The sequence below is a fragment of the Sorex araneus genome, chromosome X (assembly GCF_027595985.1).
Source record: "Sorex araneus isolate mSorAra2 chromosome X, mSorAra2.pri, whole genome shotgun sequence".
Lineage (NCBI taxonomy): Eukaryota > Metazoa > Chordata > Mammalia > Eulipotyphla > Soricidae > Sorex > Sorex araneus.
Window position 1 is genome coordinate 329,759,838 of NC_073313.1, and position 26,940 is coordinate 329,786,777.

A 26,940-nucleotide genomic window follows, 5' to 3' on the forward strand; every position below is an offset into this window, starting at 1 on the left:
GAGAACTGAATTTCTGAAAAATATCTGAGGATATTCTGAAGATATTTGGTAATGACTTTTCCCATAATTACTTTAGATTTCAAATTCCTACATCTTTTGAAAACTTTGGTATTTTGTATTTTCAAACATATTAATGCATTTTTAGTAACACAATATGACTGTACCATATCAATTACCAAAGTGCTAGTTTCTCCTCACCATTGTCCTTAAGTCCCTTTTTCTGCCTTTTCACTCACTCATTCCCAGCTCCCTTGGTAAACTTATTATGTTGTTAAAGCCTTAGGGTTTGTTGTTGTTGTTGTTGGCTTTTGTCTATTCCCTTGCTTTCCTAAGGTGGCTATATTTTGATATGAGTGAAATATCAAAATCAATGTCAAAAAACTGGTGAAATCAAATCAACATTTTTTTTTTGCTTTTAGGGTCATACTTGGCTATGCACAGGGGTTACTCCTGGCTCATGCAGTCAGGAATTACTCCTGGTAGTGCTTGGGGGACCATGTGGGATGCTGGAAATTGAACCCGTGTTGGCTGCGTGCAAAGCAAACATCCTACCCACTGTACTATTGCTCCAGCTCCAAAATCAACATTTTTTATTCTACATAAATACATAACAAATATATAAATACACAACAAGTACATAATAACATCTACCACCCATTCATGCTGTAGCAAAGATAGCATTTCATCTTTTTTTGTAGCTTGGTAGTACTACATTGTTTATATAAAACACAGTTTCTTTATAATTTTTATTTGAGGACTGTATCTGGCTGTACTCATTACTTCACCATTCTCTCTGGTATGAGGCAGTATATTTCAGTTATATACAGTGGGTATTAGCCATTTTTCAGAGGCATGCAGGCATGCAGGCATTTCTTTTTGCAAAAAAAATAAAATGAGTATTGAATTTTCTTTTTCTTTTTTTTTTCTCATGTTTTGAGCTACATCTAGCCCAAAGGTATCTTCAAGATCTATTCAGAGGTCACTACACTTGGTGGTATTGAGGAATCATGAGGTTCTGGGTTTTGAACTGAATCAGTTGCATGCAAGGCAAGTGCCCTAACCCTTATTCTATCTCTCTGACCCAAGATGCTTTTAGTTTGATGTAGCTTCATTATTTTGTTTTTGTTTCTGCTTTTAGTTTCATTGCCAGTGAGTCAAATAATTAAAGAGACCTCTGAAGTCTATGTTCTTTAATTTAGTTAATTTAGTAATTTATTTAATTTAGATTTAACTTAGTTATCGTCAAATATTCTGATTTTTTTCTAGTTTATTCTTCTCTCATTCTTATTTATTTCATGTCTTCTTTAGGATCATTACATCATTCTCTTAAATTTATTAAATTATTTTCATTTGTTTTATTCTTTGATTTTATTTAATTATGAGAACATTTCAGATAATAAATTTGCCTCTGAGTAAGTTTGGATCACAATACTTGAGGTTTGCATTCCAATATGCTCATTGTTTTTAAACTTTAATGCTCTGTCTTGCAATTTTCATTTCTCTTTCATCTAATAGTTAGAATGTTTATAAATATTAATGGGTCAAGAGTTTATCTGTCTTTTTGCTAAAAATTGTTACTTTTGTTACGTTATGGTGATGGACTATACTTAAAACATAGAATTTACTGAAGTTGGGGTCTAGAGAGATAGTAAAATGGGTAGGATTTTTTTCTTACATGTGGCAGATCCAGGTTTGATCCCCTGCATTTCATATGGTTCCCCGAGCACTGCCAGGAATGATCCTGAATAAACCATGGGCACAACCAGGTGTGACCCCAAAACAACAAAATATAGTTTATTGAAGCTTTATTGTGGCTAATATGGATGTTTTATGATGGTCAATAACTGATTTATTCTTATTAGTACTTGAAAAACATGTGACCTGTTTTATTAGACTCTGCATTAACTCTATTTCCATTAAGCTAATTTAACATTTTATCTAATATTGTCTGCTACTAATACTAGCCATACCCAGTGGTACACAGGGATTATTCCTACTGGCTCAGTGCTCAGAGATTATTCTTAGTGGTGCTGAGGGACTTTGTGGTGTCGGGAATCTCACCAAGGACTCCCACATACAAAGCTTGCACCCAGCACTTTGATCTGCCCCTCAACTCAGGAATAAGATTTTTATTATTATTTCTATTTTTGGCCACACTCAGCCATGATCAAGGATCACTTCTGGTTCTGCACTCAGGGGTCATTCCTGGAGGGTTTAGGGGACCAAATAGGGTACCAGGGATTGGATGTGAGCAAGGGAAGTCACCTACCCACTGCACTATCCCTTTAGCCCCAGGCGTAGGATGTTGTTGACAGACCCACACAGTTCTATCTTTGAAATTGAGGTAATATTGTTTACAAGACTGTGTATACCCTAGGGGCTCAGAGTTTGCTCCCACTGGATATTGTTCCTTTCCTGTGTTGCTTTATATCCCACATACATATGAGATCATGTGGCATTTGTCTCTCTCACTCAGCATGGCCCTTCATTTCGATCCATGTTGTTGTTAAGAACTAGATTCATCTTTTTAAATTGTGTTTTATCATATTTAGATAACACATCCTTTCTATTCACTGGTGTTGTTGCGACCTCCATAACTTGATCATATGGCAGTTCTGTTTGTTTCCGCAGTGCTCAGGGCTTAGTCTTGGATCTGCATCCAAAATCACTCCTTGGGAGACTATGTGTGGTGCCGGGGATCCGTACCTGGATTGACGGTGTCCAAGGAAGCGCCTTCTCTGCCATACTGTCTCTCCGGCCTGGTAATTCTACTTTTAATATTTTGGAAATCTGCAGTATTTTCCATGGAGATGGGTCTAATTTACATTTCTTCTGACACAGTCTGAGGAGTCCTTTTTCTCCACATCTCTCTCAGCATTGTTGTTTCTGGCATGTGTGAGGTTGTATCTTATTGTTATTTTAATGTTCATTTCCTTGGCAGCATTTTTTTCTTGTGCTTGATTGCTATCTGCATGTCTTCTTTGGGAAAGTGTTCTTCTCTCCTCCGCCTCCCCGTTCTCCTTTTGTGCTGTGGTAGGAGGGATTGAATCCCGGGCCCCACATATTCTGCCCATTCTCTTAACAGGTTCACCCTGGGGTACTTTGGCCTAGTACTGTGGTGTTGGGGTGTGGCGGTTGGGCTGTGCCACCAGGGGTCAAACCTGGAGCCTTGCGTGCACCAGACATGTGCTCCACCCTCTCAGCAGTCTACCCGACCGTCTTGCACTTTTCATGAGGTACTTTGCCTTCTGAGTGGGTTTGGTGAATAACTTCCATAGCTATTCCTCATAAAATGAGCTGTTATAAATGTTTAAGCTCTCAGTTTGATGTAGTCTCAGTGCCTTTGTTTTGCTTTTTGTTATTGGGCCACACCTAGCTCAGGGGTTACTCCTGGCTCTGTGCTCAGAGATCATTCTTGGTAGTTTTTAGCAGGGATGCCAGGGATCAAACTCTGGTTGGCCACTTGCAAGGCAGTGCCCTACCTGCTCTACTATCTCTCCAGCCACAGCCTTTGGAGCCAGATCCGTGAAGACATCTGAAACCAGCATACTGCATGGAATGTTTTGCCTATTTTTTTTTTTATTTTATGATTTTAGGTCTGAAATCAAGTTTTAAATGCATTTTGAGTTAACTTGTATGCATGATGTGAGAGAGTATCTAGCTTCATTCTTTTGCATGTGGCTAGTCAGGTTTCCATTTATTTTTTAATTCTTTAACTTTTGGCTTCTTTTGGGACACATCTGCCGATATTCAGGGGTTTCTCCTGGTTCTGAACTCCAGGCATGCTCGGGGTTCTAAATGGGGTGCTGGGGATCGAACTGGGTCCGCCACATGCAAGGCAAATGCCCTCCCTGCTCCGGCCCCAGGTTTCCATTTATTTCAGAAACTTTTCTTTCTAGTTTTTATGCTCTGAACTTCTTTGTTGTAAATTAACTGTCTATATACACAAGGATTTCTTTCTGTGATTTGAATTTTGCTCTCTTGATGGACATTGTTTTTATTCCAATGTCATATTGTTTTTATTATCATAGCTTTGTGGTATAGTTGAATAATGTGATGCCTCCATTATTATTCTTTTGTCTCAGGATTATTTTGACTGGGGTCTTTCATTGTTTTATATAGGTTTAAGTAATGTTTGATCTATTTCATTGAAGAATGACATTGGGATTTTGAGTGTGATTGTATTGAATCTATCATTTTTTGAATAGGATAATGATTTTAGCAATTTTAGTTCTTTGTATTCATAAGCGGGCTGGAGTCATAGGACAGCGGGTAGGGCGTTTGCCTTGCACGTGGCAGACCCAGGTTCAATTCCTCCGCCCCTCTCGGAGATCCCGGCAAGCTACTGAGAGTATCTTGCCCACATGGCAGAGCCTGGCAAGCTACCCATGCATATTTGATGTGCCTAAAACAGTAATAGCAAGTCTCACAATGAAGACATTACTGGTGCCCACTCGAGCAAATCGATGAGCAAGGGGATGACAGTGACAGTGACTAATACTAGCTACCTTTCTACTTATAACAGAAATAATTATTAAAATATCCCTCATATTTTATTCTCTTTTGTGATGGACTTCCTAAATAGTGCTCAGGGAGTGTCAGGATACTCACAAGTGGTGCTCAGGGACCTTCAGGGATACACTGGTGCTGCTCAGGGGAGGCAGATGGTGCCCAGTGAAGAAATGAAGCCCTACACTGTGCAATCTCTGTTTCTTATAATGCTGTATTATTAATAACAAAATGTTTGTAGCTTTCTATATTGGTGCTATGTGTATTTCTATAAGTGAAATATTTCTTCTTGTCCTATTTTGTAGTTCTGGAAAATGATCTTCATATAGAATGAATGTTATTCCCCTTTTTTAAATGTATTTCTTTCTAATAAAACTTAATCAATTTTTTTATATTTTTGGAATCATTCTGATTTTGGCATTTATTTTGCATTCAGCATAAGGTTGAATTATACCTTTTGGTCATTTTTTTAAATTTTAAACTAAAAAATATTAGTGTATATTATTTTTTTACCATACTTGGTCTTATTTTGGCCCTTCACCTGTACCTAACTTTTTTCCTAAAAACTATAGACCTATGTTTTCAGAGTTTATTAAGAATCAATTCAAAAATTATTTTCTTTTTATATTTTAATAATTTTTAGCAAATCTGACTTAGTTCTAGCTTATTATTTATCATATAAATTTCTAAACTACTTATATTTATAGTATTTTAGTTGTTTTGGAAAGCATATGTTCTGTAATATACATTTAAATTAAACATATGTCATATATATATTTTTTTTTTGTTTAAGGGCCACACCTGGAAATTCTCAGTTATTACTCCTGACTCTGCACTCCACTCAGGGATCACTACTGGTGGGCTTGGAGGACCAGATAGCATACAGGGAACTGAACCCAAGTCAAACACATGTAAGGCAATTACCCTGTCAATAGTGTACCACTGGTCCTACCCCATTGGATAATATATATGCCACAAAAGTTAATATATGTTTAGCTTTGCTTTTGTATACCATTTCTTTATATAGTAATATTTAGCTTTGGGGGGGGCTTGGGAGACAAATTAATCCGTTTTTAGGGGACCTAGGGGCCACTGTCAGTGACCTCTGGCAAACTGGACTGCCTAGTTCAATGATAGGGCCCAGAGATGTGAGCTGCTCTAGCCTGTGGAGTCATAGACCGCAAGGTCACCCAATGGTGCTGGGAAGGCCCATGGGACCACACCTGATGATGCTCAGGGGCTATGGGGTGCTGGGATCAAACTTGGAGGAGTTTGTACCTTCAAGAAATGTGGCTATGACCCTAAACTATCTTTCCAGCCCCGATTTAACTATATGAAAGTTCTTTCATTTAATTCATATATCAAATGGGTGCCTTCAAACTAATGTTTTTGAGCATTTGTTATTTTATATGATGTTTTCTTTTTTTGTAGTTAAGCAAGACAGATTTCTTTCATCTTGCACATAGCCGACCCAGGTTCGATTCCTCCATCCCTCTCGGAGAGCCCAGCAAGCTACCAAGAGTATGCCACCTGCACGGCAGAGCCTGGCAAGCTACCTGTGGAGTATTCTATATGCCCAAAACAGTAACAACAAGTCTCACAATGGAGACATTACTGGTGCCCACTCAAGCAAATCGATGTACAACAGGAGGACAGTGCTACAGTGCTACAGTGCTGATCAAAGAAGTGTTTGTTTCTGCTTTTACTACCCACCCATAAAAATAATGTTCAAAGTTAACAGGCATATAACTTAGATTTTAGTGTTGGGTTTTCTTAAAAAGAAGTTTCAAGACGTCCATAGTTTCACAGCCATAGTTTGGTTTGCTCTCTGTTAGAATCTGATCACTGGATGACATAGAGGGAGCTGGTTTTATCCCAGAGAGATGAAACTAACTAGAAATTCATTAAGTTTAACATCAGTGGGAGTGCTTCAGATTACCTGATAAGATTCCTTCCATTTAAGTAGTAGTTTGTCGGAAGGGGATCCAGTTGAGTCTTACTAAAATTTAAAATTTATTTTCAGAACCTATTCTAAATTATTTCCTTTACTGATAGTAGTAATAATATTTTCTACAATGTTAAGAACTCATATGCAATTCTTTCTACAAAGAATCACGAATCATGAATCACGAATCACTAAATCCCATTGATTGTCAATTTCTCGAGCGGACTCAGTAACCTCTCCATTTGTCCTGAGATTCGAGAAGCCTCTCTCCACTTGGCCCTCCCAATGATGCCGCATTGGAGACTCTTTCAGGGTCAGGGATATGAGATCCAGCTTGTTACTGGCTTTAGCATATGGATCCACCATGCGAAGCTTGCGAGGCTGTCCATTGTGGGCAGGAAACTCAGTAGCTTAATAGTTTCTCCCAGAGGGAGAAGTAGGTCATAAGATATCGGACGGCCGCAAAGCGGCCGCGCACTTCTGGGAGCTTGCTTTTAAGTCTCTGGAAGTTGGCCGTTGATGGGATTACACACACCTGGCTTCCTCTGCCGGTACCTTCATGCGTGAGGCTTGTCCTAACGTGTGGAGAGGGGCCTTGAGCATGGCTGTGACTAGGTTCCAGTGGTCTTTGGCCGCCAGGAACTCTGCTCGGGTCAGGGAGGGAAGCTGGAGCCCATCCCCTCCAAGGGGCCCTGGGGAAGACAGCCAGGCGTGCGAGCAAGAGACTCTCTGCCCATAGAATCAGTACCATTTAATTCTGTTACCCAACCTAGAAGTTAATGGCTTGCCATATATGTTGCTGAACCCACATCCACCATATGCAATGCAAGCATCTTACCTCTAGAACTATATTTTGGTTCCAACACCAAAGTCCTCAGCCTTTCTGTGGCAGCCAAGATATAGAACCAGTGAGCTAGCTACAAACTTACTAGCTAGTTACTATTCCTCAGTTACTTTATTGTAATTTTAAAAATAGTTATCCCTATTGAGCACAGCTTTCTGAGGAATGGACAAAGGCAATTTCCATACCTAATAAATCCATAGAGTGCAGGTAATCAGGCCTTCTAACTTTTTCCTGAAATAAACCTTTTTTCAACAAAAACCTGAAATAAGAAGCTAAACTTTTTCATATTTAGATTTGGCAAGGATGAAAAACTTGATTGTCTCATAGAAAGTGACAGAGCTACATTTCTGATGCAAATTCTGAAGTCTTGTTATTGTTTTTTTTGTGGTGGGGGGTGATTAGGGCACACCTGTGCTTAGGGTTTATTCCTAGCTCTGTGCTCAAAGATCACTCTTAATAGGGTTCCATGGGACCATAAACGTTGCTGAACCCACGTCCGCTATGTGCAATGCAAGCATCTTACCTCTAGTACTATAGTTTGGTCCCAACACCAAAGACTTCAGCTTTTCTGTGGCAGCCAAGCAGCTCCCAAGCACTCTGAACATCCTTAGTCTCTTTTTGAAATGGGAAGAATAGAAACGATTACACTGACCTCTCCAGAGCAATGCAAAAAAGGACATGGTAGAGTGCTGCAAAAATTGAAGAGTACACTTTAAGCAATAAGACTTCTAAAATCTATCTTTAGTTTGAGATCCAGAACAATAATGACATAAAGACTATAATTGCAGAAAAGTAACAGATTAGAAAGAAAATATCCTTGAACTAGTATCTTACAAATGAGAAAACTAGAGTCTAAAGAAGGTTAATGAATGACTCAAGATATCCTAATTATTAGGAGATGGGAAGTTAAGTGGTTTCAGCAAAAGGATTTGAAATCTTTGTTCTGGAGACATATTTCCCAGCTTCTTGAGAGCCAAATAATTGTTGCAAAGCTCCTTCAAGGCTTTGCAGTGGCTATTTTTCATGTGCAGATGGGGGGGAATTGATTTGAGATATAGAACCAGTGAGCTAGCTACAAACTTGTTAGCTAGTTACTATTCCTCAGTTACTATCTTGTAATTCTAAAAACAGTTAACCCTATTGATCACAGCTCTCTGAGGAATGAAAAAAAAGGCAATTTCCATACCTAGGAAATCCATAGCATGCAGGTAATCAGGCACCCTAACTTTTTCCTGAAATAACCCTTTTTAAACAAAAACCTGAAATAAGAAGCTAAAGAGCAAAACTGTATTTTAATGATTGTAAAGCAACACAGATTTAGTAATTGTCTAAGATATCAAATACTAAAGAAATTTACATTGAAGAGAAAGGATAGTAAAGGAGCAAATGCCCCATTGCAAAAGCAATACCTTTTTTTTTTTTTGCCAATCCCCCAGAAATGCAGCAAGTGATCATTGTTTCCATTAAAAGTTCAAAAGATGGAATCCAGATGTTTCTTTCAGCTCAGTGCCCTTTGACCCTTGATGCATTTACTTGCTCTTGGAGTTTTTAGTCATGTGATTCTCTAAATTTTATGCTCTGCCTAAATAGCTCTGAAATTTACTCTATGATAATAGAACATAGTTATTTGGGTTGGGGATCAATTTCATGTCTATGAAGTGTTGCTGAAATTTTAAAGTTTTCTTTTTCCCTTTTAGTTCTTTTCAAAAGAATGCCTATGTTTAAGACATGTTATCACTATTCTATCTGGAATCTTAAGTGCTAAACATTTTAAGTGCCAAATATTTGACCTACATTGGCAATAAAGGACTGAAATGAATAAAGGTATTAGGAGACTATAAATTATTTTTCTAAGTATTGCAAATAGACCATTAATAGACATCATTGTAATGAAGTGGACAAAATGTTCTAGGAAACAAATTGCTTTAAAACATATTTCTTGGCTTTCAATTACCAATCAAAAAACCATCTACACTCATACAACATAGCAACAAAGATTGCTTGGAGGAAGATAAACAATCCTCTATCTAGGACACAAATATGTTAGCTCTTAGCCTAGGATGGCAACCAGATCTTTGGGAAATTTAAAACAAAATTGTCTGGAAAGATACACATTTACTGTGGCAAGTATTCAAGGTGGAAAGTCAGTAGTAACATATTACAATGACTGAGAATGCCAAGTGAATATACATATATATACATACATATACATATGTTTTGCCAGTTTTCAAATTGATTAGGAGTAATATTTATACATTTAGATTCCTGATGTTGAAAATAATACCAAAGCCATGCTCATTTTTAACATTTTAAAAAATCTTAAAATGTCATTTTCACACCATAAATCCATGGTAGTTGAATGGTAAACTGCTTTTTCAAAGGAACATTGTGAGTAGTGCTATAGCCTACTGTGGTCAAGCTTGGGGAAAAGAAAGTGTTGCTAATGGTGACCCAAAAGGATTCTTACAATTTCTAACCAATGTTGTTTTTTACAAAACCATCATAGTAGAGCAGAGAAAGAACAAGAGAAAAAAAGCAATTCTCTGAGATTAAAATGATTCTTCAGAAACTACACTTGGCAGGTTTTCATTCTTGACTTTAATATTGTGTCCAAGAAAAGTCCTATTCTGGAAAAACAGTGATTCTGGGTTGTCTCTATAAGAAAGACAACCAGGGAAATAAAACTAAATATTGCCTCTTCTTTGAGAATGCAAAAATTGTCCACTAGATCCTCTAATATGCACTATCTTGAATGAGGGACTACTGCTTTCCTGGTTCTTCTGCTCATTGGAGGCCAGTTTGTATGGAGAATGGGAAAATGGTTCTGTTTGTTTTCTAGGGCTTGGATAAAAAGACTGCTGATGTTATTTTTCATCTTTTGTGACAGCTATGCATTTTATATTTAATTTTAAATAGACAACCAAAAGGTGTCAGTTATGGCAGTTAGTGTGCCACAACAGTATAAATTGATGTAATTTGCCTTTATTTCTTTGCTGTTTTCAAATGTCAACTGTGTCTCTAGGTTTTTCTCACTCCAGTCCTAAATGAAGAACAGAATCTGCAAAATAGAAAATATTTAGCTACAATTTTTGTTGCTGTCATTTTTCTTCTCCACATAGTAACTAGCTAAGATATCCCTACCAACAGACATTCCATTTCATTTGCTCTGGGGCCTGCATTTATTTCAAAGAAATGGATTAGTAAATATTTGGAGTAATATAACAATAATGGCATGTAGATCAATTTTAAATACATGATATGATCAGTACTTTGTAAGCTAAGTAGTGAAGTGGGACTTTTGTTTGCTTACTTTGGGGTAAAAAACTAAGATTCCATTTGTTGAAGAATGCAAATCCAAATAATATCCTCCTAACTTATTCATTTACAAATATTTGTTAAATGTGGAAGGGTAAAACTTTAGTGTCTTGCTAAATTAGGCCAATTACACAAACGCATAACAGATGATTTCTTAGATCTCATTGTTATCTGGACTAGATAAGTTGGTTACTAGGTATTTGCTAATTAGCCCAGACTACTGCCCTCTATGTTCTTTCCATTTTGCAGCACACGAGAAGATCTATGAAATGATCACTTTAGAAAAACAAATTATTTGAAAGTGATAGAAACACTTAAGATTAATTTATCAATCAATTAATGAATAATAGACATTAAATTTCACATATTTAGTAGAATAGAAATTTTAATTTTAATACTAAGGTACTTCCTAAAGGACTTGTACATTTTTATGCTTGGTCAGTGTTTGTGGTATTGGTCTTATTTTAATCTGTCGTTTTTCTTCTCTCCTGTTATCTTTGACTTACCTGCATCAAACCTATCATGTGGATATCCTTAAGGAAAAAAATATCCTTAGAAGGAAGAATATTTTTGTGGGGACTACCACTGTTGGTAGACTAATTGGTGTATAGAAATGTAATGGTAGTTTCCATTAAATTTTTTTCCCCATGTCTTCTGCTCTGGTGAAAATATGGGCTCCCTGCAATGAAACTGTTCTAATAACAAATACTAATAAAAACTCCTAGGGTCACTTTAAGTCATTAAGTCATGGAATGAAGTCACAAAGTCATTAAATATTCTATTCTGATCCAAACACCAAGATTTGGCTTCACTTCAAATTGCTTCTTAATTGTAGCTGCTTAAGGCTGAAAACCTGCAGTGAGAAAAGGGAACTGGGGCCATTTTGGTCTTCCTGCTCTCTGCTCTATCTCAGCTAACCTCTACCTTATATCTCCCACACACATCTTCATCTGAGAATTTTCTTTCCACAGGAGGTGGTGATGTAAAATGATGAGCAGTACAAAAATAAGACAGGCATACTATAATGGAAAAATGTCATGCCTTGAAACTGGGAATGTACTGAAACCAAATCTTTCCTTTGTGAGCACTTCAATGCAATAATGCTGGTCCATTGGCCACATTCTCATAGCTCTTGAACTACTCATTTAAGTATTAAGGGTTGCTTCTTCCTTTTCCATCATCAAAGTTTTCAGCAAGACTCCCAACATTTCTGGAATTGGAGTCACAAACCAGTTCACTGTTCCAAGAATTAGGCAATAGTCAATGGACAAAGACCAGGATCTAAGTGTTTTCTAAACAAACGTCTTCCTTGACCAGTTTCATTTATGTGAGGAAGACCATTCCATCCCCTCACCATGGAAAGAGAAGAATAAATCGAATCCCCTAAACTTTTGCATCCAAAAAAAATTATCCCTAAACTTCTCACAAAAATTTACACATGCCTCCCTCCCCTCATCCTTCCCATAATTTCTTTTATCTCCTGGATCTGACCAAGAGGGAAAAATTCTGAGACAGATTTTGGTATGATTACTATATGAGTCTATATTGATTGTAGGAGTCTTGGCCATCCTTTTGTACAGTTTATTTATCATAATAGAGTCTCATCAAAGATGCAAATAAGGTGAATCCCATTCTATATTCCATTTCAGCAGGTTTGGGTTATGGAAAATATGGAATATAATTTTGCTGATAGTTCCTCTTCCTCAAGAAAATGAATCTGCTATAAAGTGATGTTTTCCTTTTAATTAACACTTCTTGGATGTCATACTCCATAATTCCTTGATTTCATTCATCTGCTTCAGGTAAAAAAAAGGCAATGGCTAATTTCTTAGAACAATGAATTGGGTGAGATATGACTTCTAAGCACAGCTTTTAAGCTCTCATCTGTCTTAGAAAACCCAGTTTATCTCAGTATGCCTCATGGTCTATCTCAGAATGCCCTCTAGCTTCAGCAGATTTTCAATGAATGGTCAAATCTACACAATTATTGGAAGACAAAAAGAGTGCAGTCTAGAATGAAGTGCATCTGAAAGGTTTGCAAGGATAGGCTACTCTTTTATTTGTTTTGAAAGTGGTTTTTCTTTTTAAAATATCTTTTTGTAAGCATGTGTTTTTTAATACTAGTAATGATAGAATTTTATGCATGCAATATTACAATATTACCCCTTCCACCAGAGTGTTTGATTCCCTCACCATTGTCTCAGGATTCCCTCCCAAGTACCCACTGTACCTATTTTGGTCAGCTTAGTTCTATAGACCACTTCTCAGGTTCAGTTTCCTTGGGTTATTCCTATATTATGTCTCATTATATCCCACATATGAGGGAGACAATTTTGTATCTATCCCTCACTTGACTAACTTGACTAGTTCCACCCACATAGTGGCAAATTACATAGTTTATTTTTTTTTCTTATAGTTGAGTAATATCACTGTATCACTGTCTTCCTCTTGCTCATCGATTTGTTCAAGCAGGCACCAGTAACATCTCCATTGTGAGACTTGTTGTTACCGTTTTTGGCATATCGAATACACCACGGGTAGCTTGCCAGGCTATCTATACCACGATTTCTGTGTCAGGTCATCTGTTCTTTGGAATTTTAATTGTTTTCAGATGTTGGCTACTGTAAGTAGTGCTACAATAGAAAAGCAAACATTATTTTGAAATAGCATTTTTGATCTTTGGGGTAGATACTAAGAAGTGGAATTGATAGGTCATATGAAATTTTAAGTCTCATGCTTCTAGCTTTAGGTAGTAAGTTTCAACCAATGAATAAGTCTTCAAGAAAGTCTAATCTTGTACTCAAACATACTGTGCAATGAAGACATTGATGTCTAATTCTTGAATCAATGATAGCTTAAGTCCTAAAATCAACCTAATATATGTATTCTTTGATTACAAGAATGCTATTTAATGGGGAATAAATTGTTTCCTGCATTTCACATTTTATACTCTTGTTGCCTAAAATACACAGTCACAAAGTTTGACCAGGGCAACTCACAAATGCTTGTCCATTAGGGTTTGGTTGTTACCAAACCAAACCAAACCAAATCAAACCCCCAAAACCAAAAAACTCATACATTTAATCATCTATATGCTATTTAAAATTTTCACAATTACTCTTGTTAAGACTAGCTGTGAACATCTCAGACCTTGCTGCCTTTAACTACATGAAGTAATGTAAATTAATTGGTCTCAGCTTGCACTGTTGTTGTCCAACCAACAGTCTATGGCCACCTTCTGTGAAATGCCAAATAATGGATCAAGGCCTCTGGAAATCACCCTGATTATAGTTACCCTCCTAATATATGTAGTTTTCTAGAAATCTATATTTCCTATTTCTTTAAATACCTATGGATTATTATGTGAAGACAGTTCTATCATTGTTACTTGAGCCCATTTTATTCCTAATTTGCAGCCTTAAAAGCTATCTGAGTCTTCCACACCCAGAAAGTAAATTTTTGTAGGTCATCCAAGCTCTTATGTGAGAGCTGACTATGGTTATCCCATCTCTACTTTCAGATGAATTTGACATAGGTGTGAGAATTGTGCTTTGTGTTATACTTAATGTTCACTTGTCATGGTACTTAACTCTATTGTACCTGACCAGTTGGTCCACTAGCAGACACTACATCCTAAGGAAAAATTGCAAGACAGAAAGCACACATCAGACATCTCAACCATATGTGCAGTGGGTTAATATTATTAATATTATCTAAACATTTTACCATGGTGAGTATATAGGGTATAATAGTCATCATTTTAACTATTCTTAAGTATAGAGTTCAAGAACAATTTGCAAAATCGTTATCACTGTTGATATCCTCATTTTCAATCATCCTCAACAAAATGACATACCACTAAGTAATAACTCTCCTTCCTCTCAAATAAAATGTATAATAGCAATGAAAATTATTCAGAAAATGTAGAAAATGATTGAGTGATATTCTTCTTAGCACTGCTTAGGAGTTCCTATAACAGACCACTGGTGTGGAGGCAACACCAGTGGTAAAATAAATCCTAAATTCAGGCTAGAGACATAGCTCAGAGGCCTGAAGACACACTTTGCATGCTGGGTGATCTGGTTCATTCTTACTGTAACAACACATGCTCCCCTGAGAACAGCACAGAACTAGAAGTAGCCACTGAGTGCAGCCAGTGGCCCCTAAATTAAAAGAAATGAAAATACCCAAATTCTCCTGCAATAAGTACATAAAAGCAGTGCAGGGCATGTGCCTTCACTTCATGCAAAGGGTTTTCATTTTCCCGGGCTTTAATGAGCTTGTTTTAAATTTTCCTTTGTGCTTAGGAAATTGAGATGTGAGCAAAGACTAGAGGCACTGATGTGGAGGAGAAAGTGGCTGCTGTCCACTCCAATAATCTATGACTTGCTTTCCAGAATATCTGCAAAATATAATACTTGGATAGACAGGACATGCCAAGGATCCCAGCTCAGAACAAGGAGATAGGATGAAGCTTTGGTCCAGAGCTGGCCTCCACCCTTCCCTGTCTCTCAGCAAAGACCCTCCCACCAACACTGCTGTGCAAAAGAAGACAATTCATTTTAATGGGCTGAGTAGCTCCAGGGGGACAACAAAGCAAATCAGCTCCGTGTCTCGCAGTAAATCGTCCTGGCTGAATGATGTCTGGGTCCTTTCTGGAAAGAATGTTCTTTGCTGAGTTGCAGTTTGCCAAGGGTCAAATATGACAGAAATGAAGTGTTGCTAATAGTGATTGAAAAGGATTCCTACTGTTTGTGGCCAGTGCTGGGTAGCAGAAAGGCCAAATTTGTGAGCCAGAAAACAGCAGGAGCCAGTAAACTTTCCCCGAGACTTACTAAACTTTGAGTCACCTCTGCTCCCCCAGCCATTCTGTCAGCCCAGTTTGGGAGAAACTGATATTATAATTACTAATCTCAGCGAGGGCCTAATGTGCAACCTGAAGCTTTTTCGGCCTTTGGTGCAATTTGGACGGGAGGGCAGGGCTGGCAGACACTGGCGGGCTCCGCCCCCAACGCCCAAATCACCCTGCTAGGGTTTCATCCACACCCTAGCATCCTCTGTAGACAGGTAACTGAGCAGTGCCCGGCTCCGGGCCGCCAGTGAGGGGAAATTATTCCTGCCCCAACTGGCTGGGAGCTATTAAAGGTTTAAATGTCACCTCAGAAGAGTGCTTTGCTAACCCTTAAATGGTGGCGTCTAGCGGGCTGTTTCAGGCAGGATTTGCCCCCTCCCCGGGGGTTGGGAGAGCTGAGAACATTTCTATGTGCTGTTTTTCCACCCCCTCCCTTTCTCTCACTCCTTTCAGGGAATTATCACTGTATTTTCAAAGGGGGAATTTGTGGGACAACCGGCACCTGCCGGACTGAGCTCCCCAATGAAGGCTTTCTTGGCTGAGTGTATAATTTCATTTAATCCTAAATAGCCCCCTTTCCCTATTGTCGACAAATTCCCTTTAATCCTAACCACCACTTAGGAGAATATTTACTATCAAAAGGAGACAAATCGCTATTTAAATGTGGATTTACTCCAGTCTGAAACTATGACAGTGACATACGGTAAAATGATAATATGTAAATAAAAACTGGAGACAGATTTATCCCCCAAGAAAGCTGGGCCGAGCACTGGATTAAAGGCATATGCGATCTACTTTGAGTGGCCTCAATTCAGACCCAGCATTCAGTTATGACCAGCTACACCATTCATTCTGTTTACTTCAATTCATTTGGCCCTGGTTCTCAATGACCCTCTGTTACCAGGCATACACCCCTGATAAGTAGGCCTTGATGTTTACAGCACTTTGGAGCAGAATAAATGCAAACCGCACATTATTTATGGGTGTGCACTCTTCACTTAAGGGGCATTTGTCAGGAGGGTGAATACAGGTAGAATAAGTAGATATTAGCTCAGACAGCCTTGTTTCTCGAATCTAACTAGGAAAAAATAGAGCTAAATAAAATACCACCCTAAAGACAACGGCTTTCAGTTATTGCCCATAATCCTGAATTCCTCCCAATGAGTTGAAAGGAAATCTATACCAGATGGCATTTTTCTGAATCAGCCAAGTGCACCAGTCATTCCTGACTCTTAGATATGGGCAGTGGTGCCAAAACAGAGCTGCCCTCTGTGTTCTCCCTCAGCTCACTGGTCATCGAAAACAACATTGCTTTCTAGGGATAGCTTTCTTAATTGTGCTGAAATATAATTATAGTAATTAGAAATGAAGAGTTGTCTCCTAAATATACAGAAATCAAAAAAAAAGTGTCCTGTGTTTTTTGGCACTGCTGGTCTGATGAACTTAAGCCAGAACTGGAAAAATAATGAACACACATCATCACATCACTGATATGCGTGGTAATAATATTTTCAATTGAGACCATCTCAAAAGCTGTACAATCACTAACAACTCCTAAATGATTGAGATGTGGGACATAAAATCATTGTATTATAATGTTGCATTCAAATAAATTGTTTTAAGCTCACTAATATATTGCAGTGAAGAGCTGGCCCATGTTAATCATATTTTTCCCTAAATTATCTTAATCCAAGGAACTAAGTCACAGAATGAAGACAAATACATTCATTCCTTTTAAATGCCAAGAATAAATTTGAAATGCCTAACTTGAAAAATATAGTACCAGATCATTTTGATTTGGGGGAGAAAATTTTGCCTATTCCATACTCATATGTTTGGAAACAAAAATATATCATTCATAGCTGTTTGTGGAGAGTTAAGAGAAGGCCATAGGTTGAGTCTGTACTCCCTTCTGCTTAGCAAAATATAATCATGATGAACTACATATCCAATGAAATTTCTCTATTCATTGTTCTTTGTATATACTTTCTTCTCATATAGATTAATGTTATAAATGGATATTTTTTAATGTTGATAACTTTGGTAACTGATGTTGATCCTACCCTTATTGGTGACAATCTATTAATTTTTGGTAAAAAATAACAGAAAACTGTTTTCAAATATCAATTGTGAATTTGGGGATGGCTGAAAACATGTAGGGGAGGGCAATAATAAAATGTAAGTGTGAATGATAGTAACATGTTCCTCTTAAACATGTTAAAGATAGACATGTTCCAGTTAGTCCAAATTATTATGAGTCATATGCACAGATGTTTGTTTTTCACAAAGTAGAACAAAACCTCAATTCAATCCAAAAAAATCTTTGACTGACACATGAGACCAAGTGTCCATGGTTCATTAAAGATACTTCAGTTTAACCAAATATAGGTATCCAGAGGTTGATGGTTGAGGTAACCAGAGGCCTCCAGATGGTTACAATAAGATGATTTATCAACTGCAACTGAGGGTCTAAATGTCTTAAAATAACGGATTTGGGGATCCTGTTCTTGTATGTTTGCCTCTAGAAGACATAAACATCTCACTTTATTACTTGATGGTCTTTTTTCATGGATCAATTGTGGTTCAGTTACTTCGTGATAATTTAATTCACTTCTGAGCTTGACAGTGTATTCATCAGATAACCAAGGAGACTCTTAGAAGAGTTCATATATGCTGCTAATGTCTGCTTAACCAACCATGCATGCTTCAACAACCTTCAAACTGGTTGACACTTGACTAAAGTGAGTCTTGCTTTGGAACATATTAAGAACAAGTTTAAAATCTACGCACTCTTTGTTAGTGTCCAAATAAGAGCTGCAAGAGTCCATTTTGGATTGGGTATAATAAAAATGTAAAGTTTAGTTTACATTTTGCATTCTTTTATCTAGACTTTAGGTACAGGGAGTAGAATGGTATTAATGGCCCCACTTAGACAAAATGAACAAAGTGAAGTTTAAACTTCATTTCCAGTAAAGTAACTGAGAGGTTCCCTTCCCTTGGTTGCCACTGAGAATCAACAACAATTGACGGTCTTGAGTTAACAAGCTAATATTTCATCCATGGATACCGGAGAGTTAATGGCTAAATATGCCAGTTGAGGGAAAGAGCACATGTGCAGCTATTTGCCTGACACAACTTCTGCTGTCATGGCCTATTAAAACCAGTTTACATGTGCATGTCGAATTTGATGAATATGTATGTGACCCTTTTCAGAGCCATCACTCACTGGGCTATGGCCCCCATGGCAGAAAAAACAGCACCTCTCATTAAACACAGCATGAGTTACAGGCATGTTATGTTAATATTTCTTCAGAACTTTAGGGGGTTTTCTTCTTGTTCTAATAAATCCTGTGAAGAAAATAATTTAAAAGTATAATTGATTTAAAAATCTTTTTTTCCCCTTAAATTTCCCCCTTAACTATTTTATTTAGTGTGCTAATTCTGGGAGACTCTTTCCTCAGGAAGTTGTAGGACATGCTTATGAATTGTATTTTGTATCACTCATTTGGAACTCCCAAAGTAGCTCCATGCCTCAGATGGAAGCTCTGCATGGCCAAATGGGAGGCTGCACTAATATTCTGAACAGAACATTGTTAAAACTCGGGAAGGATAGGAATTGCTCTGAACTTTGAAATAGAATGAATGATCTGTTAGCAAATAGTTCTTATCGATGAGTCTGGCACGAAGACAGTGTTTCACAAATTATAGCTACACTTATTCTTATCACTATACTGCTACAGTCATTGGTATTAATTAGGTCAAAGAGTCAGAACAATGTTTGTAGTAGGTAAGGTAAAGCCCTTTCTAAATATTTCTTTCCAAAGATCTGGAGAAATATCATAATAGAGTTCATCTTAAATAAATTCCTGTAATTCCATAAATTATACTGAAATGCCTGGCAGGTCCAGAATAAGTCCAGTTGGCTCATACAGCCTTCCACTTGTGTCAAGATCTCACATACTCCCATCCTACTCTGCTTCATTCTGTGGTTATATCCAATTAGGTCATAAGCTATATTAAACAATAATGATAACAATAATGATGGCCAAAACTCTTTGGTAGAATCTCAGAATGTCTAGTTTAGTATTTTATAAGCAGTAAAAGAAAGAAAAAAAGATTTACAAATGTATTTTAACAGTAGCTCACCACCACACCCCCAGTTTATTCCCTAATCACCTCTCATTCTGCTCAAAGACAGCACCTAGATAGAAATGTCCTAAAGGCATGTACAGAGGTGGTTGTTTTGCTTGTTGGTTTGCTTGTTTGTTTATAAGACAAAGAATGTCAATTCACAAGGGAAGTCAACTCCTGGGAAGGTGACACAGATTCCCAGAGGAGCACTGGATAAGCAGTCTGGAGTTTCTAAATGTGATTATTCTTTTTCCTGGCACCTTGAAACACATATCAATATTCTCATTTGGAAATAGTTATCAAGGTTTTTAAGATATCAATATTTTCCTCCATGGAGAATTTTACCCTATTTTCAGTGAATTGTGGTCTGGATCTCAGTTGTATCACTGTATCACTGTCATCCCATTGTTCATTGATTTTCTTGAGTGGGTGCCAGTAACGTCTCCATTCATCCCAGTCCTGAGATTTCAGAAGCCTCTCCTTACTCGTCTTTCCCAACGATTGGAGGCTCTTTCAGGGTTAGGGGAATAAGACCTGTTTTATATAAAACAGGTCATATATATATATATATATATGCGTGTGTGTATATATATATATACATATATATATATATTTCCCTCTATAATGATGTGTCACGCAGCTGCTGTCCTGTGACCCCTGGGTAGCCAGAGATTGGGGGGAAGCAGGCAGAGGATCTTTGTTCCTGGATCCCTTTGAGCCCAGAGTCCAAGATCACAAAGTTTCATATTACCTGGGTTCCATGGGACTTCGCTCAGGCGTGAGGCTCGGCCCAAGTGAGTAGAAAGCAGCCAGGAGCGTGGTGGCAGTTGGATAGTGGAGGTCGGCTGCCGATCCTCTGGGATCTCAGCTACTATTGTATATTTGAAGATCAGAAAATATCATTACATTTAAAAATTTTTAACTGGAGGTGTGCTTATCTATGAGAGGAGTAGGACTTTTCATACAATACCCCAAAAGTATTACAGAGCTTTATGCATTTCAATCCCTTCACCAGTCCTGTTATCTGAGAGTCTACGATCTGGATCTTAACTGGTTGGTGTGCTAACTAGCAAGGAAACAGCCTCCCGGTAAGACTAAGGATCTGTTTTGAAATTCCTGATCATGAACAAGATCTTCAGATTCAGTTCCATAGACTGGAAAACCAAGCTGTATAAGCAATGGGAAAGGGGATTTGCCAAAGTAAGAATAACTGCACTTCAGTGAAATGTTAGGTCCTGCTCTAAGTGCTTCATATTTTGAGGTTTTATTAACTTTCCCAATCTGTGCAACTACATATGATGTAAGTGTTGTTATTATTATGCCTTCTTTACGAAGAGAAAAACTGAGATAAAAAGAGGATAAGATTTTCCCCTCTGGGATATGCGGAACTGGTAAAGATAAAAAAAAATAATAATAAAAAAAAGAAGTTAAACACAGGCATTCTGGCTTCTAACCTCAGGTTTTTCAACTTTATGTCACCCCAGTCAGTGCCAAACTTCTCTTTCCAGGTGGACACCCCCTTAGGATAATAGATTTGGAGGCAGATGGAGCAATGTCCTCTATAATTGAAAGCCATAAACTCAAACAAAAACAATAACAAGCCAGACAGCTTCTAACCAGAGAAATCTATTTCCAGCTCTGACTTTTCTGTGGATTCCAGGTTTTATTACGATTGTTGGGCACTGGAGAAGAGTACCTAGAAATTTCAGGGATGCACTGATTCTGTGTGTGAGGTCAGTGTCACCAAGACCTAGTTCTCCAGCCACTGATGGGATTCTAATGATGCCATTGGGAGGCCTTAGGTAGAATGCTGTCTCCCAGGATTCATGCCGTTACCTTCCCTCACTTGAGAGGCCCCCAGCTGGCTGAATAGCAGGCTCCATGGCCAGAGTGATCTCCACTTTTTTGTATAAATCTAGCACCAGGCCTGCCGGCAGACAGCTTTGGATCAAGTCTGTTCTGCTCCCTGCCAGCCAAATGGCCCCACAGCATAAGGTTCCAAGTTTTCTCAGTCTCATAAAACTTGACTGAATTCAGGCAGTTGTGCCATGAAATTTGCATTTATCTTGTGCACCTGACATTTGCCATCATGATGATGGAGTACTTCCCTCGTGTCAAAGCGCTCTTGGCTCTAAGGGAGGACAGGAAGGCAGGATGGAGGTTGGTTATGGGGCAGGCTAATCAAAGCCAGGAAGAAGAATAAATCCATAGGCATGAGGGATGGGAAACAAGGTATGGGAGGAATGGAGTGGAGTCTGGGGGAGCACTAAGACTAAGATAAAAGAGCATTCCAGAGCCCTTGTGCATTCAGGCCATCAGTCATCTCTGCTTTTCAGGGATGGCCTTTCTGTTGACCTCCACGCCTTGGCATGCAAGGTCTTTAGAGCTGCCCCAGGGAAGCTGATCCCTTCTTTCATAGCCCACTATTGTGTGCAAGCTTGGAGCAAGTCTTAAGAAAATGAAACTACTGAGTTTACAGGTTGTGGTAGTGAAATAGTTTTGTTACATTTTGTATATATATATATACATATATATATATATTATAAATAGGGAGAATGGAGGGGCAGATGTCAGATTTCAATGGTGTTCTAGAGAAAAGAGAAAAAAAATCAGACTCAAGTAAAAGTTTGTCTTTTTACCTTGCTTGGAACTCTTCAATTTCTTGCAACAAAGAGAAGAAAATTGTAACAAAAGAGCTTGAATTTTGATGCAAAATGGCCAGGGTCAAGTCCCAGATCAGTATCTACTAGTGACCAATGTTATGAGTTTTGCTTTAATCTCTGTTTTCTCATCTAAAGAAAAAGGTAATAGATAGAATTATTTTAGATGGTTTTCCAGGAATAATTGGAATGATGTATTTTATGTGAATGGTGTAGGGTCTTGAAAACAGTAAGGGCTCCTTTAATTTTGGTTAATACTCAGGTCTCAAGACAGAAAGGATACTGGCTGTGTCAGAGGACAGACAGATTTTATGAATCTCAATTCTCCTAACCTCTCATTTAGAAATGTGTTTGATCAGTGTTTGATATGTCTGTACATTTAAATGTCTTAGTACCTTTTTTCTATTGTTGAATACCAATAGGTTACCACCATTTTAAGAGATAAAATAACCTCTTTCTTTTGTCACTCTTATTGCTTCTTGACTATTAGTCTCACTTTACTACATCATCACATCATCATCATCATCATCATCATCATCATCATCATCATCATCATCATCATCATCCCATTGATCATCGATTTTTCTCAAGCGGTCTCAGTAACATCCCCATTCATCCTAGCCCTGAGATTTTGGAAACCTCTCTTTACTTGTCCTTCCCAGTGGTGCCTCATTGGAGGCTCTTTCAGGGCCAGGGGGATGAGACCCATCATTGCTACTAGTTTTGGCATATGAATACACCATGGGGAGATTTCCAGGCTCTCCCATGTGGGCAGGAAACTCTCGGTAGCTTGCCAGGTTCTCCAAGAGGGAGAACTAGGCTATAAGATGTCTCATGGCTGCAAAGTTTCCGAGAGCTTCATTTTATAGTCTCTGGATGTTGGCTGTTGATGGGATTACACAGTACTGGGGGCAGATTCTGGGTGTGACCACCTAGCTACTGGAAAATGGAGGATCTGGGAGGAAGAGGCCCAGTCCTAATCCGAGCAGGCTTGGAGATCTCAGCCTTGGGTGATGCACACCTGGGTTCTTCTGCCGGTTCCTTCATGTGTGAGGCTCATCCGAACATGTGGAGAGGGGCCTTGAACGTTGCTGTGGCTGGGTTCCAGAGGTCTTTGGCTACCGGAGCTCTGCTCAGGGCAGGGAGGGAAACTTAACCCACCCACTTCGAGAGGCCTGGTGAAGACAGCCAGGTACAGGGGCAAGAGACTGCCCACTTTACTACACTAGATTTTATTTATTTGTTTGTTTTATTTTGTCTGAGAGCCTCACCCAGCAGAGCTCAAAGGTTTATTTTTGGCTCTGTACACTGGGGTAATTTCTGGCTGTATTTTGGGGATCATGTGATGCAGAGGATCAGTCTTGGGTGTCTGCATATATAGATCATACATTCTAGCCATTGAGCTAGCTCTCCACTCTCAAGATCTAAATTTTTGAGTATCAAATTCCATAATTCTCCTGAGTCCTTGACTCCCTCTCAGAGGAAAAATGCAATGAGGAAATTTATATTAGTCCTCTTCACTGACAGTTCTGGGTTTATATTCTCTAATCTGGCTTTGTGGAGAATAGGCTCGAAGTTTATTCTGTGCTTAGCAATTAAGAGTGGTGCACTATTCTGAGAGTTCCTCCATCGGAAAGCTGCCTCCCCTTCCTTTACAACAGAAATTTCAGGGTATATCATAACAAGAAGAGAATGAACAAATGGTGGGAAAGGTGTGTGTGTAGAGGAGGGTGATCATTCATTATAGTGAACAAATAGGAATGAGAGGTAAATTAAAAAAATCCCTAAATAGTAATACCTGTTAATGTCATAGCTGCTGTCCTCCCAGATTTTATTCACAGGAGAAAAGAGAAATTCATCCTTTCAGTGATACTGCCCAAACAAATATGTTAAAATTTGATTTTTAAAATGCATCTTTTTTTTTCTCTTTGGGTCACACCTGGCAATGCACAGGGGTTACTCCTGGCTCTCCACTCAGGAATTACCCGTGGTGGTGCTCAGAGGACCATATGAGATGCTGGAAATCAAACCCGGGTCGGCCACGTGCAAGGCAAACGCCCTACCCACTGTACTATTGCTCCAGCCCCTTAAAGTGCATCTTTTTATTGAATCATTCTTAACTTTCTAATGAATATATGTTCTATTTGATTTTAGATTACTTATATCTTATGTATGTGAATATATAGGAGGTATGAGTCCAACGTATTTTTCATTTGTTTTTCATTTTTACTAGCATCATTTTTATATACGATTATATTTTAAAGCTATTGAACTTGCTCAGTGGATATAAAAAACAAACAAACAACTAAAGTGTCTTTATTGGTTACCTATTGAGCATCTAAATTCCAAATTTTGCATGTGATACAAGGCCAAAAGTTGTATGCAAACTAGTTCTGAAATAAAAACACTAGCAATTATTTTCTCTTTGTTTAGAAAAGTTTTCTTATCTTCAAGAAGACAAAATAAAGCTGACAGTACTCAGAGAGTAAACAAAATTTGTCATGAAGAGTGCACGGATAAGTGACTTAAATCAGCTGTTTATTTGAAAGTCAGAAAGTATATGTTATTAACTAATATAGAAATAAAAGACAATTGGAGTTGAATATACGACTGAAGAATATACGACTGAAGTATCCTAGTAGTCAGGCTTCAGAATTATTTCCAAAATAGTTCTCACTCCACAAATAAAATTTTGAAGGGGCATATTTTTACCTATCTATAAAAAATAAAGAAGTATTAATTTTTCAAAAAAACACCAACACTTTAGAAATACACATGTAAAGATGTATGTACACATATTTATAGTATACATATTCATATACATACATTAGACAAACATTAGTGCTCATTTTAAAGAATAAAATATCATCATAGTGTAGATCACCTATGTACATTGACCATTTCCCCCTGTTGTTTGTCATTTCTGCACTCCATCTTCTACTCATCTTTCCAGTTTCTTTCCTCCTCTTCCCTATACTTTGGGACCAAGGATGACCTAGGCATCGCCACCCCCCCCCCCCGCCCTTAAACCATTGCATTTCCTTATCAAGTTACTCTAAATACCACACACCCACCCCCCACCCACACATACACACAAACCCTGACATCATTCTGTGTTTAGCCTTCTGGTTTATTTCATTTAGCACGATATCTTCCAGTTCCATCCACATTGCAGCAAATTGCATGATTTCATCATTACTTACTATAGCATAGTATTCCATTGTGTATATATATTTCACTTGTATCACTTGTCATCCCGTTGATTTTCAATTTGCTTGAGCATGTGTCAGTAATGTCTCCATTAGTCCCTGTCTTGTGCTAGTGAAGCCCAATGATGTCTGTATATATATATATATATATATATATATATATATACTACATCTCCATATTCCACTGATTTGTTGTTAGACATTTGGACTGATTCTAAATCTTAGTTATTGTACAGAGTCCTACAGTGAGTAAAGGTGTACACATGTCCTTTTGAATGAATGTTTTACTGTCCTGGGGGTAAATGCCCCAAAGTGAAATTACTGGGTCCTATGGCAGCTCAATTTTAAGTTTACTGAGAATCCACCATACTGTTTTCCAGAGGGGTTGAACCAGATAACATTCCCACATTTTTCACCACATTCCTGACAATACAGATTGTTTCCATTATTTTCACTGGTGTGAGATAGTATCTTGCTATTGTTTTGATTTGGATTTTCCTGATAAGTGATGATGAGCATTTTTTTTCCATGTGTCTATCAGCCATCTTTTGGTCTTCCTCAGAGAAGTCCCTGTTCATTTCTAAACCCAGAGAGTTTTGATTAAAAAAAGCTTAAAGAAGACATTCTATATTTACAGATTGGAATCTGTACTACTGATAAGATCTCCTTAAAGAGATCTATAATTTCAATAGAATCCCTATTAAAATGCTGATGACCTTTTTTCTGATAAGAAATGAGAATGATCTTCAAATTCATGTGAAATTATGAGAATGTGTGAATAAGCAAAACAATATTGAAAAAAGACAAAAAAACTTCATACTTTATAATTTTAAATTTTATTATAAAATTACAGTAGCCAAAACACCTTCAGGGACACACTGGTGCTGCTCAGGGGAGGCAGATGGTGCCCAGTGAAGAAATGAAGCCCTACACTGTGCAATCTCTGTTTCTTATAATGCTGTATTATTAATAACAAAATGTTTGTAGCTTTCTATATTGGTGCTATGTGTATTTCTATAAGTGAAATATTTCTTCTTGTCCTATTTTGTAGTTCTGGAAAATGATCTTCATATAGAATGAATGTTATTCCCCTTTTTCAAATGTATTTCTTTCTAATAAAACTTAATTTTTTTATATTTTTGGAATCATTCTGATTTTGGCATTTATTTTGCATTCAGCATAAGGTTGAATTATACCTTTTGGTCATTTTTTTAAATTCTAAACTAAAAAATATTAGTGTATATTTATTTTCTTACCATACTTGGTCTTATTTTGGCCCTTCACCTGTACCTAACTTTTTCCTAAAAACTACAGACCTATGTTTTCGGAGTTTATTAAGAATCAATTCAAAAATTATTTTCTTTTTATATTTTAATAATTTTTAGCAAATCTGACTTAGTTCTAGCTTATTATTTATCATATAAATTTTTAAACTACTTATATTTATAGTATTTTAGTTGTTTTGGAAAGCATAT